This window comes from Ambystoma mexicanum, chromosome 10 (assembly GCF_040938575.1).
Source record: "Ambystoma mexicanum isolate Mex_15411 chromosome 10, UKY_AmexF1_1, whole genome shotgun sequence".
Taxonomy (NCBI): domain Eukaryota; kingdom Metazoa; phylum Chordata; class Amphibia; order Caudata; family Ambystomatidae; genus Ambystoma; species Ambystoma mexicanum.
In genome coordinates, this window is record NC_090932.1 from 672,926,137 (window position 1) to 672,939,732 (window position 13,596).

Here is a 13,596-nt window from a genome sequence, read left to right on the forward strand (position 1 = left end):
CATTTTGTTTATGATATTTGCCTCTTTCTGGTGCTCCACCTATCTTGTCAAGAGGATTAGATTTAAATGAATATCCCAGCATTTATTGCATTAACTTTGGGTTGACAAGGGGAGTTTCAGGTATAATATTAACCCCCTTCTGTTCTGAATACCAAAGGCACAGCGACATCCTCTATCCTATGATTTAATGCATGATGTCCGCGGACATCTGACATGCTTTGCTATTGGCTGCCGTGAAGTGTGCAGTGCATCGTATTGTGAGAGACGCCCGCCATCTTTGTTTATCGGTTCATCAGAGCGTTGCACAGTAAGCTCTGTGTGTTCCTCTCATTCCCCCCACCCCCCGCTCATGCTCCGTGTCTCTCTCCCGTTCCCCCCACCGCCCGCACTCATGGTCCATGTCTCTCTCCCGTTCCCCCCACCCCTCACTCATGGCCCGTGTCACTCTCCCATTCCCCCCACCCCCTGCTCATGCCCCGTGTCTCCCCTGTTCCCCCCCTCCCCCCGCTCATGGCCGTGTCTCCCTCCTGTTCCCCCCACCCCCCGCTCATGGCCCTTGTCTCCCTCCTGTTCCCCCCACCCCCCGCTCATGGCCCGTGTCTCCCATGTCCCCCCCAGCCCCCGCTCATGCCTCGTGTCTCCCTCTCGTTCCCCCCCACCCCCCTCTCATGCCCCGTGTCTCTCTCCCGTTCCCCCCACCCCCTGCTCATGGCCCGTGTCTCTCTCCCGTTCCCCCGACCCCCCGTTCATGCCCCGTGTCTCCCTCCTTTTCCCCCCACCCCCCGCTCATGCCCCGTGTCTCCCCTGTTCCCCCATCCCCCGCTCATGTGCCGTGTCTCCCTCGTTTCCCCCCCACCCCTGCTCATGCCCTGTGTCTCCCCTGTTCCCCCTCACCCCCGCTCATGTCCCCTGTCTCCCTCCTTTCCCCCTCACCCCCCCCGCTCATCCCCTGTGGCCCTGTTCCCCCCACTCCCCCCGCTCATGCCCCGTGTTTCCCTCGTGTTCCCCCCACCCCCTGCTCATGCCCCGTGTCTCCCTCGTGTTACCCCCCACCCCCTGCTCATGCCCCGTGTCACCCTCGCGTTCCCCCCACCCCCCACTCATGCCCCGTGTCTCCCTCGTGTTCCCCCCACCCCCCGCTCATGCCCCGTGTCTCCCTCGTGTTCCCCCCACCCCCTGCTCATGCCCCATGTGTCTCATGTTGCCCCCACCCACCGTTCATGCCCCGTGTCTCCCTCGTGTTCCTCCCACCCCCGCTCATGCCCCGTGTTTCCCTTGTGTTACCTCCCACCCCCCGCTCATGCCCCGTGTCTCCCTCGTGTTCCCCCCACCCCCCGGTCATGCCCCGTGTCTCCCTTGTGTTCTCCCCACCCCCTGCTCATGCCCCGTGTCTTCCTCGTGTACCCCCCTGATCCCCCGCTCATGCCCCGTGTGTCTCCTGTTGCTCCCCACGCCCCGCACATGCCCCGTGTCTCCCTCGTGTTTCTCCCCACCCCCGCTCATGCCCTGTGTTTCCCTCCTGTTAACCCCCACCCCCGCCCGCTCATGCCCCGTGTTTCCCTCGTGTTACCCCACCCCCTGCTCATGCCCCATGTCTCTCTTGTTCCCCCCACCCCCCGCTCATGCCCCCGTGTCTCCCTCCTGCACCCCCAACCCCCCGCTCATGCCCCATGTCTCCCTCCTGTACCCCCACCCCCCGCTCATTCCCAGTATCTGCCCTGTTCCCCCCACCCCCCGCTCATGCCCGTGTCTCCCTTGTGTTACCCCCACCCCCCGCTCATGCCCTGTGTCTCCCTTGTTCCCCCCACCTCCGCTTATGCCCCGTGTCTCCACTGTTCCCCCCACCCCCCGCTTATGCCCGTGTCTCCCTCCTGTACCCCCCAACCCCCGCTCATGCCCCGTGTCTGCCCTGTTCCCCCACCCCCCGCTCATGCCCCGTGTCTCCTTCGTGTTCCCCCCACCCCCCGCTCATGCCCTGTGTCTTCCCTGATCCCCCCGCTCATGCCTCGTGTCTCCCTTCCGTTCTCCCCAACCCCCGCTCATGCCCCGTGTCTCCCTATTGTACCCCCCACCCCCCGCTCATGCCCCGTGTCTCTCCTGTTCCACCCAACCCCCGCTCATGCCCCGTGTCTCCCTCCTTTTCCCCCACCCCCTGCTCATGCTCCGTGCCTCCCCTGTTCTCCCCCACCCCATGCTCCGTGTGTGCCCTGTTCCCCCCACCCCCCGCTCATGCCCCGTGTGTGCCCTGTTCCCTCCTACCCCCCACTCATGCCCCGTGTGTGCCCTGTTCCCCCACCCCCGCTCATGCCCTGTGTCTCCCTCCCATTCCCCCCTACCCCCGCTCATGCCCCATGTCTCCCCTGTTCCACCCCACCCCCGCTCATGCCCCGTGTCTCCCTCTTGTTATCCCCCACTCACGGCTCATGCCCCGTGTGTGCCGTGTTCCCCCCGACCCCCTGCTCATGCCCTGTTAACCCCCATCCGCCACTCATGCCCCATGTGTGCCCGGTTCCCCCCCACCCCCTGCTCATGCCCCGTGTGTGCCCTGTTCCCCCCTGCCCCCCGCTCATGCCCCGTGTGCCCTGTTCCCCCCACCCCCCGCTCATGCCCCGTATCTCCATCCCGTTCCCCCCACCCCCTGCTCATGCCGTGTCTCCCTCCTTTTCCCCCAACCCCCCGCTCATGCCCCTTGTCTCCCATGTTCCCCCCACCTCACCCGCCGCTCATGCCCCGTGTCTCCCTTGTTCCCCCCGACCCCCCGCTCATTCTTCGTGTCTCCCATGTGTTACCCCCCACCCCCGCTCATGCCCCGTGTCTCCCTCGTGTTACCCCCACCCCCTGCTCATGCCCCGTGTAGGCCCTGTTCTCACCCAACCCCCGCTCATGCCCTGTGGGTGCCCTGTTCACCCCACCCCCGCTCATGCCCCGTGTCTCCCTCCCGTTACCCCCACCCCCGGCTAATGCCCAGTGTTTGCACTTTTCCCCCTCCACCGCTGCTCATGCGCCATGTCTCCCTTCCGTTCCCCCCACCCCTGCTCATGCCTCGTGTTTTCGCTGTTCCCCCCACCCCCGCTCATGCCCCGTGTCGCCCCTGTTCCACCCCACCCCCTGCTCATGCCCCGTGTCTCCCTCCCGTTCCCCACAACCCCCGCTCATGCCCCGTGTAGGCCATGCTCCCCCCACCCCCCGCTCATGCCCCGTGTGTGCCCTGTTCCCCCACCCCCTGCTCATGCCCCGTGTCTCCCTCCCGTTCCCCACAACCCCCGCTCATGCCCCGTGTCTCCCTCCTGTACCTCCCACCCCCCGCTCATGCCCCGTGTCTCCCCTGTTCCACCCAACCCCTGCTCATGCCCCATGTCTCCCTCCTTTTCCCCCCACCCCCCGCTCATGCTCCGTGCCTCCCCTGTTCTCCCCCACCCCATGCTCATGCCCCGTGTGTGCCCTGTTTCCCCCTACCCCCCACTCATGCCCCGTGTGTGCCCTGTTCCCCCCACCCCCCGCTCATGCCCCGTGTCTCCCTCCCATTCTCCCCTACCCCCCGCTCATGCCCCATGTCTCCCCTGTACCACCCCACCCCCGTTCATGCCCCGTATCTCCCTCTTGTTACCCCCCACTCCCCGCTCATGCCCCGTGTGTGCCCTGTGCCCCCCCAGCCCCTGCTCATGCCCCGTGTGTGCCCTGTTAACCCCCATCCACCGCTCATGCCCCATGTGTGCCCGGTTCCCCCACCCCCCGCTCATGCCCCGTGTGTGCCCTGTTCCCCCCTGCCCCCCGCTCATGCCCTGTGTGCCCCGTTCCCCGCACCCCCTGCTCATGCCCTGTGTCTACCTCCTTTTCCCCCCACCCCCCGCTCATGCCCCTTGTCTCCCCTGTTCCCCCCACCCACCACTCATGCCCCGTGTCTCCCCTGTTCCCCCCGACCTCCCGCTCATGCTTCGTGTCTCCCCTGTTCCCCCCGCTCATGCTTCGTGTCTCCCATGTGTTACCCCCCACCCCGTGCTCATACCCCGTGTAGGCCCTGTTCTCCCCCACCCCCCACTCATGCCCCGTGTCTCCCTCTTGTTACCCCCCACTCCCCGCTCATGCCCCGTGGGTGCCCTGTTCCCCCCACCCCCGCTCATGCCCCGTGTCTCCCTCCCGTTCCCCCCACCCCCTGCTCATGCCCTGTGTCTCCCTCCTTTTCCCCCAACCCCCCGCTCATGCCCCTTGTCTCCCCTGTTCCCCCCACCTCACCCGCCGCTCATGCCCCGTGTCTCCCTTGTTCCCCCCGACCCCCCGCTCATTCTTCGTGTCTCCCATGTGTTACCCCCCACCCCCGCTCATGCCCCGTGTCTCCCTCGTGTTACCCCCACCCCCTGCTCATGCCCCGTGTAGGCCCTGTTCTCACCCAACCCCCGCTCATGCCCTGTGGATGCCCTGTTCACCCCACCCCCGCTCATGCCCCGTGTCTCCCTCCCGTTAACCCCACCCCCGGCTTTGCACTTTTCCCCCTCCACCGCTGCTCATGCGCCATGTCTCCCTTCCGTTCCCCCCACCCCTGCTCATGCCCCGTGTTTTCGCTGTTCCCCCCACCCCCCGCTCATGCCCCGTGTCGCCCCTGTTCCACCCCACCCCCTGCTCATGCCCCGTGTCTCCCTCCCGTTCCCCACAACCCCCGCTCATGCCCCGTGTAGGCCCTGCTCCCCCCATCCCCCGCTCATGCCCCGTGTGTGCCCTGTTACCCCACCCCCTGCTCATGCCCCGTGTCTCCCTCCCGTTCCCCACAACCCCCGCTCATGCCCCGTGTCTCCCTCCTGTGCCTCCCACCCCCCGCTCATGCCCCGTGTCTCCCCTGTTCCACCCAACCCCCGCTCATGCCCCATGTCTCCCTCCTTTTCCCCCCACCCCCCGCTCATGCTCCGTGCCTCCCCTGTTCTCCCCCACCCCATGCTCATGCCCCGTGTGTGCCCTGTTTCCCCCTACCCCCCACTCATGCCCCGTGTGTGCCCTGTTCCCCCACCCCCGCTCATGCACTGTGTCTCCCTCCCATTCTCCCCTACCCCCCGCTCATGCCCCATGTCTCCCCTGTACCACCCCACCCCCGTTCATGCCCCGTATCTCCCTCTTGTTACCCCCCACTCCCCGCTCATGCCCCGTGTGTGCCCTGTGCCCCCCCAGCCCCTGCTCATGCCCCGTGTGTGCCCTGTTAACACCCATCCGCCGCTCATGCCCCATGTGTGCCCGGTTCCCCCCACCCCCCGCTCATGCCCCGTGTGTGCCCTGTTCCCCCCTGCCCCCCGCTCATGCCCTGTGTGCCCGTTCCCCCCACCCCCTGCTCATGCCCTGTGTCTACCTCCTTTTCCCCCCACCCCCCGCTCATGCCCGTTGTCTCCTTGTCTCCCCTGTTCCCCCACCCACCACTCATGCCCCGTGTCTTCCCTGTTCCCCCCGACCCCCCGCTCATGCTTCGTGTCTCCCCTGTTCCCCCCGACCCCGTGCTCATACCCCGTGTAGGCCCTGTTCTCCCCCACCCCCCACTCATGCCCCGTGTCTCCCTCTTGTTACCCCCCACTCCCTGCTCATGCCCCGTGGGTGCCCTGTTCCCCCCCACCCCCGCTCATGCCCCGTGTCTCCCTCCCGTTCCCCCCACCCCCCGCTCATGCCACGTGTGTGCCCTGTTCCCCCCCACCCCCGCTCATGCCCCATGTCTCCCTTCCGTTCCCCCCCACCCCCGCTCATGCCCCGTGTTTTCCCTGTTCCGCCTACCCCCCGCTCATGCCCCGTGTCTCCCCTGTTCCACCCCACCCCCTGCTCATGCCCCGTGTCTCCCTCCTTTCCCCCTACCCCCTGCTCATGCCCCGTGTAGGCCCTGTTCCCCCCACCCCCCCGCTCATGCCCCATGTGTGCCCTTTTCCCCCCACCCCCTGCTCATGCCCCGTGTCTCCCCCCGTTCCCCCCAAACCCCGCTCATGCCCCGTGTGTGCCCTGTTCCCCCCACCCCTCACTCATGCCCCGTGTCTCCCTCTCATTCCCCAACACCCCCCGCTCATGCCCGTGTTTTCCCAGTTCCCCCCACCCCCGCTCATGCCCCATGTCTCCTGTTCCACTCCACCCCCTGCTCATGCCCCGTGTCTCCCTCCTTTTCCCCCCACCCCCCCGATCATGCCCACGTGTCTCCCCTGTTCCCCCCACTCCCGCTCATGCCCACGTGTCTCCCCTGTTCCCCCCCACTCATGCCCATGTGTCGCCCCTGTTCCCCTCCACCCCTGCTCATACCCTGTGTCTCCCTACTGTTCCCCCCACCCCCCGTTCATGGCCTGTGTCTCTTTCTTCTTCCCCCCACCCCATGCTCATGCCCTGTGTCTCCCTTCTTTTCCCCCATCCCCCACTCATGCCCCTTGTCTCCCATGTTCCCCCACCACCTGCTCATGCCCCGTGTGTGCCCTGTTCCCCCCACCCCCCGCTCATGCCCACGTGTCTCCCCTGTTCCCCCCACCCCCCGCTCATGCCCCATGTCTCCCCTGTTCCCCCCACCCCCCACTCATGCCTTGTGTCTCCCTTACGTTCCCCCAAACCCCGCTTATGCCCCCTGTCTCCCTCCTGTACCCCCTGCCCCCCACTCATGCCCCGTGTGCCCTGTTCCCCCCACCCCCTGCTCATGCCCCGTATCTCCATCCCGTTCCCCCCACCCCCTGCTCATGCCCTGTGTCTCCCTCCTTTTCCCCCACCCCCTGCTCATGCCCCTTGTCTCCCCTGTTCCCCCCACCGCCGCTCATGCCCCGTGTCTCCCTCGTGTTACCCCCCACCCCCTGCTCATGCCCCGTGTAGGCCCTGTTCTCCCCCACCCCGACCCCCCGCTCATGCCCCGTGGGTGCCCTGTTCCCCCCCACCCCCGCTCATGCCTCGTGTCTCCCTCCCGTTCCCCCTACCCCCCGCTCATGCCCAGTGTGTGCCCTGTTCCCCCCCACCCCGCTCATGCCCCATGTCTCCCTTCCGTTCCCCCCACCCCCGCTCATGCCCCGTGTGTTCTCTGTTACCCCCACCCCCTGCTCATGCCCCGTGTCTCCCCTGTTCCACCCCACCCCCTGCTCATGCCCTGTGGCTCCCTCCTTTCCCCCCAACCTCTGCTCATGCCCCGTGTAGGCCCTGTTCCCCCCCACCCCCCGCTCATGCCCCGTGTGTGCCCTGTTCCCCCACCCCCTGCTCATGCCCTGTGTCTCCCTCCCGTTCCCCCAACCCCCGCTCATGCCCCGTGTCTCCCTCCTGTACCCCACACCCCCGTTCATGCCCCGTGTCTCCCCTGTTCCACCCAACCCCCGCTTATGCCCCATGTCTCCCTCCTTTTCCCCCCACCCCCCGCTCATGCTCCGTGCCTCCACTGTTCTCCCCCATCCGCCGCTCATGCCCCATGTGTGCCCGGTTCCCCCCCACCCCCCGCTCATGCCCCGTGTGTGCCCTGTTCCCCCCTGCCCCCGCTCATGCCCTGTGTGCCCCGTTCCCCCCACCCCCTGCTCATGCCCTGTGTCTCCCTCCTTTTCCCCCCACCCCCGCTCATGCCCCTTTTCTCCCCTGTTCCCCCCACCCGCCACTCATGCCCCGTGTCTCCCCTGTTCCCCCCGACCCCCCCGCTCATGCTTCGTGTCTCCCATGTGTTACCCCCACGGCCCGATCATGCCCCGTGTCTCCCTCGTGTTACCCCTCAGCCCCTTCTCATACCCCGTGTAGGCCCTGTTCTCCCCCAACCCCCACTCATGCCCCATGGGTGCCCTGTTCCCCCCACCCCCGCTCATGCCTCGTGTCTCCCTCCCGTTCCCCCTACCCCCCGCTCATGCCCAGTGTGTGCCCTGTTCCCCCCCACCCCCACTCATGCACCATGTCTCCCTTCCGTTCCCCCCACCCCCGCTCATGCCCTGTGTGTTCTCTGTTACCCCCACCCCCCGCTCATGCCCCGTGTCTCCCCTGTTCCACCCCACCCCCTGCTCATGCCCTGTGGCTCCCTCCTTTCCCCCCAACCCCTGCTCATGCCCCGTGTAGGCCCTGTTCCCCCCCACCCCCCGCTCATGCCCCGTGTGTGCCCTGTTCCCCCACCCCCTGCTCATGCCCTGTGTCTCCCTCCCGTTCCCCCCAACCCCCGCTCATGCCCCGTGTCTCCCTCCTGTACCCCACACCCCCCGTTCATGCCCCGTGTCTCCCCTGTTCCACCCAACCCCCGCTTATGCCCCATGTCTCCCTCCTTTCCCCCCCCCCCCGCTCATGCTCCGTGCCTCCACTGTTCTCCCCCATCCGCCGCTCATGCCCCATGTGTGCCCGGTTCCCCCCCACCCCCCGCTCATGCCCCGTGTGTGCCCTGTTCCCCCCTGCCCCCGCTCATGCCCTGTGTGCCCCCTTCCCCCCACCCCCTGCTCATGCCCTGTGTCTCCCTCCTTCCCCCCCCCCCGCTCATGCCCCTTTTCTCCCCTGTTCCCCCCACCCGCCACTCATGCCCCGTGTCTCCCCTGTTCCCCCCGACCCCCCCGCTCATGCTTCGTGTCTCCCATGTGTTACCCCCACGGCCCAATCATGCCCCGTGTCTCCCTGGTGTTACCCCTCACCCCCTTCTCATACCCCGTGTAGGCCCTGTTCTCCCCCAACCCCCACTCATGCCCCATGGGTGCCCTGTTCCCCCCCACCCCCGCTCATGCCCCGTGTCTCCCTCCCTTTCCCCCACCCCCCGCTCATGCCCCATGTGTGCCATGTTCCCCCCCACCCCAGCTCATGCCCTATGTCTCCCTTCCGTTGCCCCCCACCCCCGCTCCTGCCCCGTGTTTTCCCTGTTCCCCCCACCCCCTGCTCATGCCCCGTGTCTCCCCTGTTCCACCCCACCCCCTGCTCATGCCCCGTGTCTCCCTCCTTCCCCCCCACCCCCGCTCATGCCCCCTGTAGGCCCTGCTCCCCCCGCCCCCCGCTCATTCCCCATATGTGCCCTTTTCCCCCCACCCCCTGCTCATGCCCCGTGTCTCCCTCCCGTTCCCCCCAAACCCCGCTCATGCCCCGTGTGTGCCCTGTTCCCCCCACCCCTCACTCATGCCCCGTGTCTCCCTCTCGTTCCCCAACACCCCCCGCTCATGCCCCGTGTTTTCCCAGTTCCCCCCACCCCCCGCTCATGCCCCGTGTCTCCCGTGTTCCGCCCCACCCCCTGCTCATGCCTCGTGTGTCCCTCCTTTTCCCCCCACCCCCACTCATGCCCTGTGACTCCCTCCCATTCCCTCCCACCCCCCGCTCATGCCCCGTGTGTGCCCTGTGTTTTGCCTGTTCCCCCCACCCCCGCTCATGCCCCGTGTCTCCCCTGTTCCACCCCACCCCTGCTCATGCCCCGTGTCTCCATCCTTTTCCCCCCACCCCGCGCTCATGCCCCGTGTCTCCCCTGTTGCCCCCACCCCCGCTCATGCCCCGTGTTTCCATCCTTTCCCCCATCCCCCGCTCATGCCCCATGTCTACCTCCGATTCCCCCCAGCCCCCGCTCATGCCCACGTGTCTCCAATGTTCCCCCCACCCCCCCGCTCATGCCCACGTGTCTCCCCTGTTCCCCCCGCTCATGCACACGTGTCTCCCCTGTTCCCCCCCACTCATGCCCATGTGTCGCCCCTGTTCCCCTCCACCCCTGCTCATACCCTGTGTCTCCCTACTGTTCGCCCCACCCCCCGCTCATGGCCTGTGTCTCTTTCTTCTTCCCCCCCACCCCATGCTCATGCCCTGTGTCTCCCTCCTTTTCCCCCCACTCCCCACTCATACCCCTTGTCTCCCCTGTTCCCCCCACCCCCTGCTCATGCCCCGTGTGTGCCCTGTTCCCCCCACCCCCGCTCATGCCCACGTGTCTCCCCTGTTCCCCCCACCCCCCGCTCATGCCCCGTGTCTCCCCTGTTCCCCCACCCCCTGCTCATGCCTTGTGTCTCCCTTACGTTCCCCCAACCCCCGCTTATGCCCCCTGTCTCCCTCCTGTACCCCCTGCCCCCGCTCATGCCCCGTGTGCCCTGTTCCCCCCCACCTCCCGCTCATGCCCCGTATATCCATCCTGTTCCTCCCACCCCCTGCTCATGCCCTGTGTCTCCCTCCTTTTCCCCCACCCCCCGCTCATGCCCTTTGTCTCCCTTGTTCCCCCACCCGCCGCTCATGCCCCGTGTCTCCCCTGTTCCCCCCGACCCCCCGCTCATGCTTCGTGTCTCCCATGTGTTACCCCCCACCCCCGCTCATGCCCCGTGTCTCCCTCGTGTTACCCCCCACCCCCTGCTCATGCCCCATGTAGGCCCTGTTCTCCCCCACCCCCCGCTCATGCCTCGTGTCTCCCTTCCGTTCCCCCACCCCCGCTCATGCCCCGTGTGTTCTCTGTTCCCCCCACCCCCCGCTCATGCCCCGTGTCTCCCCTGTTCCACCCCACCCCCTGCTCATGCCCCGTGTCTCCCTCCTTTCCCCCCACCCCCTGCTCATGCCCCATGTAGGCCCTGTTCCCCCCCACCCCCGCTCATGCCCCGTGTGTGCCCTGTTCCCCCACCCCCTGCTCATGCGCCGTGTCTCCCTCCCGTTCCCCCCAACCCCCGCTCATGCCCCTTGTCTCCCTCCTGTACCCCCACCCCCCGCTCATGCCCCGTGTCTCCCCTGTTCCACCCAACCCCTGCGCTCATGCCCCATGTCTCTCTCCTTTTCCCCCCACCCCCCGCTCATGCTCCGTGCCTCCCCTGTTCTCCCCCACCCCATGCTCATGCCCCGTGTGTGCCCTGTTCCCCCCACCCTCCGCTCATGCCCCGTGTGTGCCCTGTTCCCCCCTACCCCCCACTCATGCCCCATGTGTGCCCTGTTCCCCCCACCCCCCGCTCATGCCCCGTGTCTCCCTCCCATTCCCCCCTACCCCCCGCTCATGCCACATGTCTCCCCTGTTCCACCCCACCCCCCGCTCATGCCCCGTGTCTCCCTCTTGTTACCCCCCACTCCCTGCTCATGCCCCGTGTGTGCACTGTGCCCCCCACCCCCTGCTCATGCCCCGTGTGTGCCCTGTTAACCCCCATCTGCCGCTCATGCCCCGTGTGTGCCCTGTTCCCCCCTGCCCCCCCCGCTCATGCCCCATGTGCCCTGTTCCCCCCACCCCCGCTCATGCCCGTATCTCCATCCCGTTCCCCACCCCCTGCCCATGCCCTGTGTCTCCCTCCTTTTCCCCCCACCCCCCGCTCATGCCCCTTGTCTCCCCTCCCCTGTTCCCCCCACCCGCCGCTCATGCCCCGTGTCTCCCCTGTTCCCCCCGACCCCCCGCTCATGCTTCGTGTCTCCCATGTGTTACCCCCCACCCCCCGCTCATGCCCCGTGTCTCCCTCGTGTTACCCCCCACCCCCTGCTCATGCCCTGTGTAGGCCCTGTTCTCCCCCACCCCCCACTCATGCCCCGTGGGTGCCCTGTTAAACCCCACCCCCCGCTCATGCCCCTTGTCTCCCCTGTTCCCCCCACCCGCCGCTCATGCCCGTGTCTCCCCTATTCCCCCCGACCCCCCGCTCATGCTTCGTGTCTCCCATGTGTTACCCCCAAACCCCCGCTCATGCCCCGTGTCTCCCTCGTGTTATCCCCCACCCCCTGCTCATGCCCCGTGTAGGCCCTGTTCTCCCCCACCCCCCACTCATGCCCCGTGGGTGCCCTGTTCCCCCCCACCCCCGTTCATGCCTCGTGTCTCCCTCCTGTTCCCCCCTCCCCCTCTCATGCCCCATGACTCCCTTCCGTTCCCCCCACCCCCGCTCATGCCCCGTGTTTTCCCTGTTCCCCCCACCCCCCGCTCATGCCCCAGTCTCCCCTGTTCCACCCCACCCCCTGCTCATGCCCCGTGTCTCCCTCCTTTTCCCCCCCACCCCCGCTCATGCCCCGTGTAGGCCCTGTTCCCCCCACCCCCCGCTCATGGCCCATGTGTGCCCTGTTCCCCCCACCCCCTGCTCATGCCCTGTGTCTCCCTCCCGTTCCCCCCAACCCCCGCTCATGCCCCGTGTGTGCCCTGTTCCCCCCACCCCCCACTCATGCCCCGTGTCTCCCTCTCGTTCCCCACCCCCCCCGCTCATGCCCCATGTTTTCCCAGTTCCCCCACCCCCCCTCATGCCCCGTGTCTCCCTCCTTTTTCCCCCCACCCCCGCTCATGCCTTGTGACTCCCTCCCACCCCCCGCTCATGCCCTGTGTGTGCCCTGTGTTTTGCCTGTTCCCCCCACCCCCGCTCATGCCCCGTGTCTCCCCTGTTCCACCCCACCCCTGCTCATGCCCCGTGTCTCCATCCTTTTCCCCCCCAACCCCTGCTCATGCCCCGTGTCTCCCCTGTTGCCCCCACCCCCCGCTCATGCCCCGTGTTTCCACCCTTTTCTCCCCCCACCCCCCGCTCATGCCCCATGTCTACCTCCGATTCCCCCCACCCCCCGCTCATGCCCACGTGTCTCCCCTGTTCCCCCCACCCTCCGCTCATGCCCCGTGTCTCCCTCCTTTTCCCCTCCAACCCCCGCTCATGCCCACGTGTCTCCAATGTTCCCCCCACCGCCCCGCTCATGCCCACGTGTCTCCCCTGTTCCCCCACCCCCCGCTCATGCCCACGTGTCTCCCCTGTTCCCCCCCACTCATGCCCAGGTGTCGCCCCTGTTCCCCTCCACCCCTGCTCATACCCTGTGTCTCCCTACTGTTCCCCCCACCCCCCGCTCATGGCCTGTGTCTCTCTCTTCTTCCCCCCCACCCCATGCTCATGCCCTGTGTCTCCCTCCTTTTTCCCCCACCCCCCACTCATGCCCCGTGTCTCCCCTGTTCCCCCCACCCCCTGCTCATGCCCCGTGTCTCCCTCCTTTTCCCCCCACCCCCGCTCATGCTCCGTGTCTCCCCTGTTCCCCCCCACCCCCGCTCATGCCCTGTGTTTCCCCTGTTCCACCCCACCCCCGCTCATGCCCTGTGTCTCCCTCGTGTTCCCCCACCCCCTGCTCATGCCCCGTGTCTCCCTCGTGTTACCCCCCCACCCCCGCTCATCCCCCGTGTCTCCCTCATGTTCCCCCACCCCCTGCTCATGCCCTGTGTCTCCCTCATGTTCCCCCACCCCCCGCTCATGCCCCCTGTCTCCCTCGTCTTACCCCCATCCCCCGCTCATGCTACGTGTCTCCCTCATGTTCCCCCCACCACCCGCTCATGCCCCGTGTCTTCCTCGTGTACCCCCCGCCCCCTGCTCATGCCCAGTGTGTCTCCTGTTGCCCCACCACCCCCGCTCATGCCCCGTGTCTCCCTCGTGTTCCCCCACCCGCCGCTCATGCCCTGTGTTTCCCTCGTGTTACCCCCCACACCCTCTGCTCATGCCCTGTGTCTCCCTCATGTTCGCCCCACCCCCCGCTCATGCCACGTGTCTCCCTCCTGCACCCCCCACCCCCGCTCATGCCCCATGTCTCCCTCCTGTACCCCCTACCCCCCGCTCATGCCCAGTATCTGCCCTGTTTGCCACACCCCCCGCTCCTGCCCCGTGTTTCCCTTGTGTTACCCCCACCCCTCGCTCATGCCCTGTGTCCCCTGTTCCCCCCAGCCCCGCTTATGCCCTGTGTTTCCACTGTTCCGCCCACCCCCCACTCATGCCCCATGTCTCCCTACTGTTT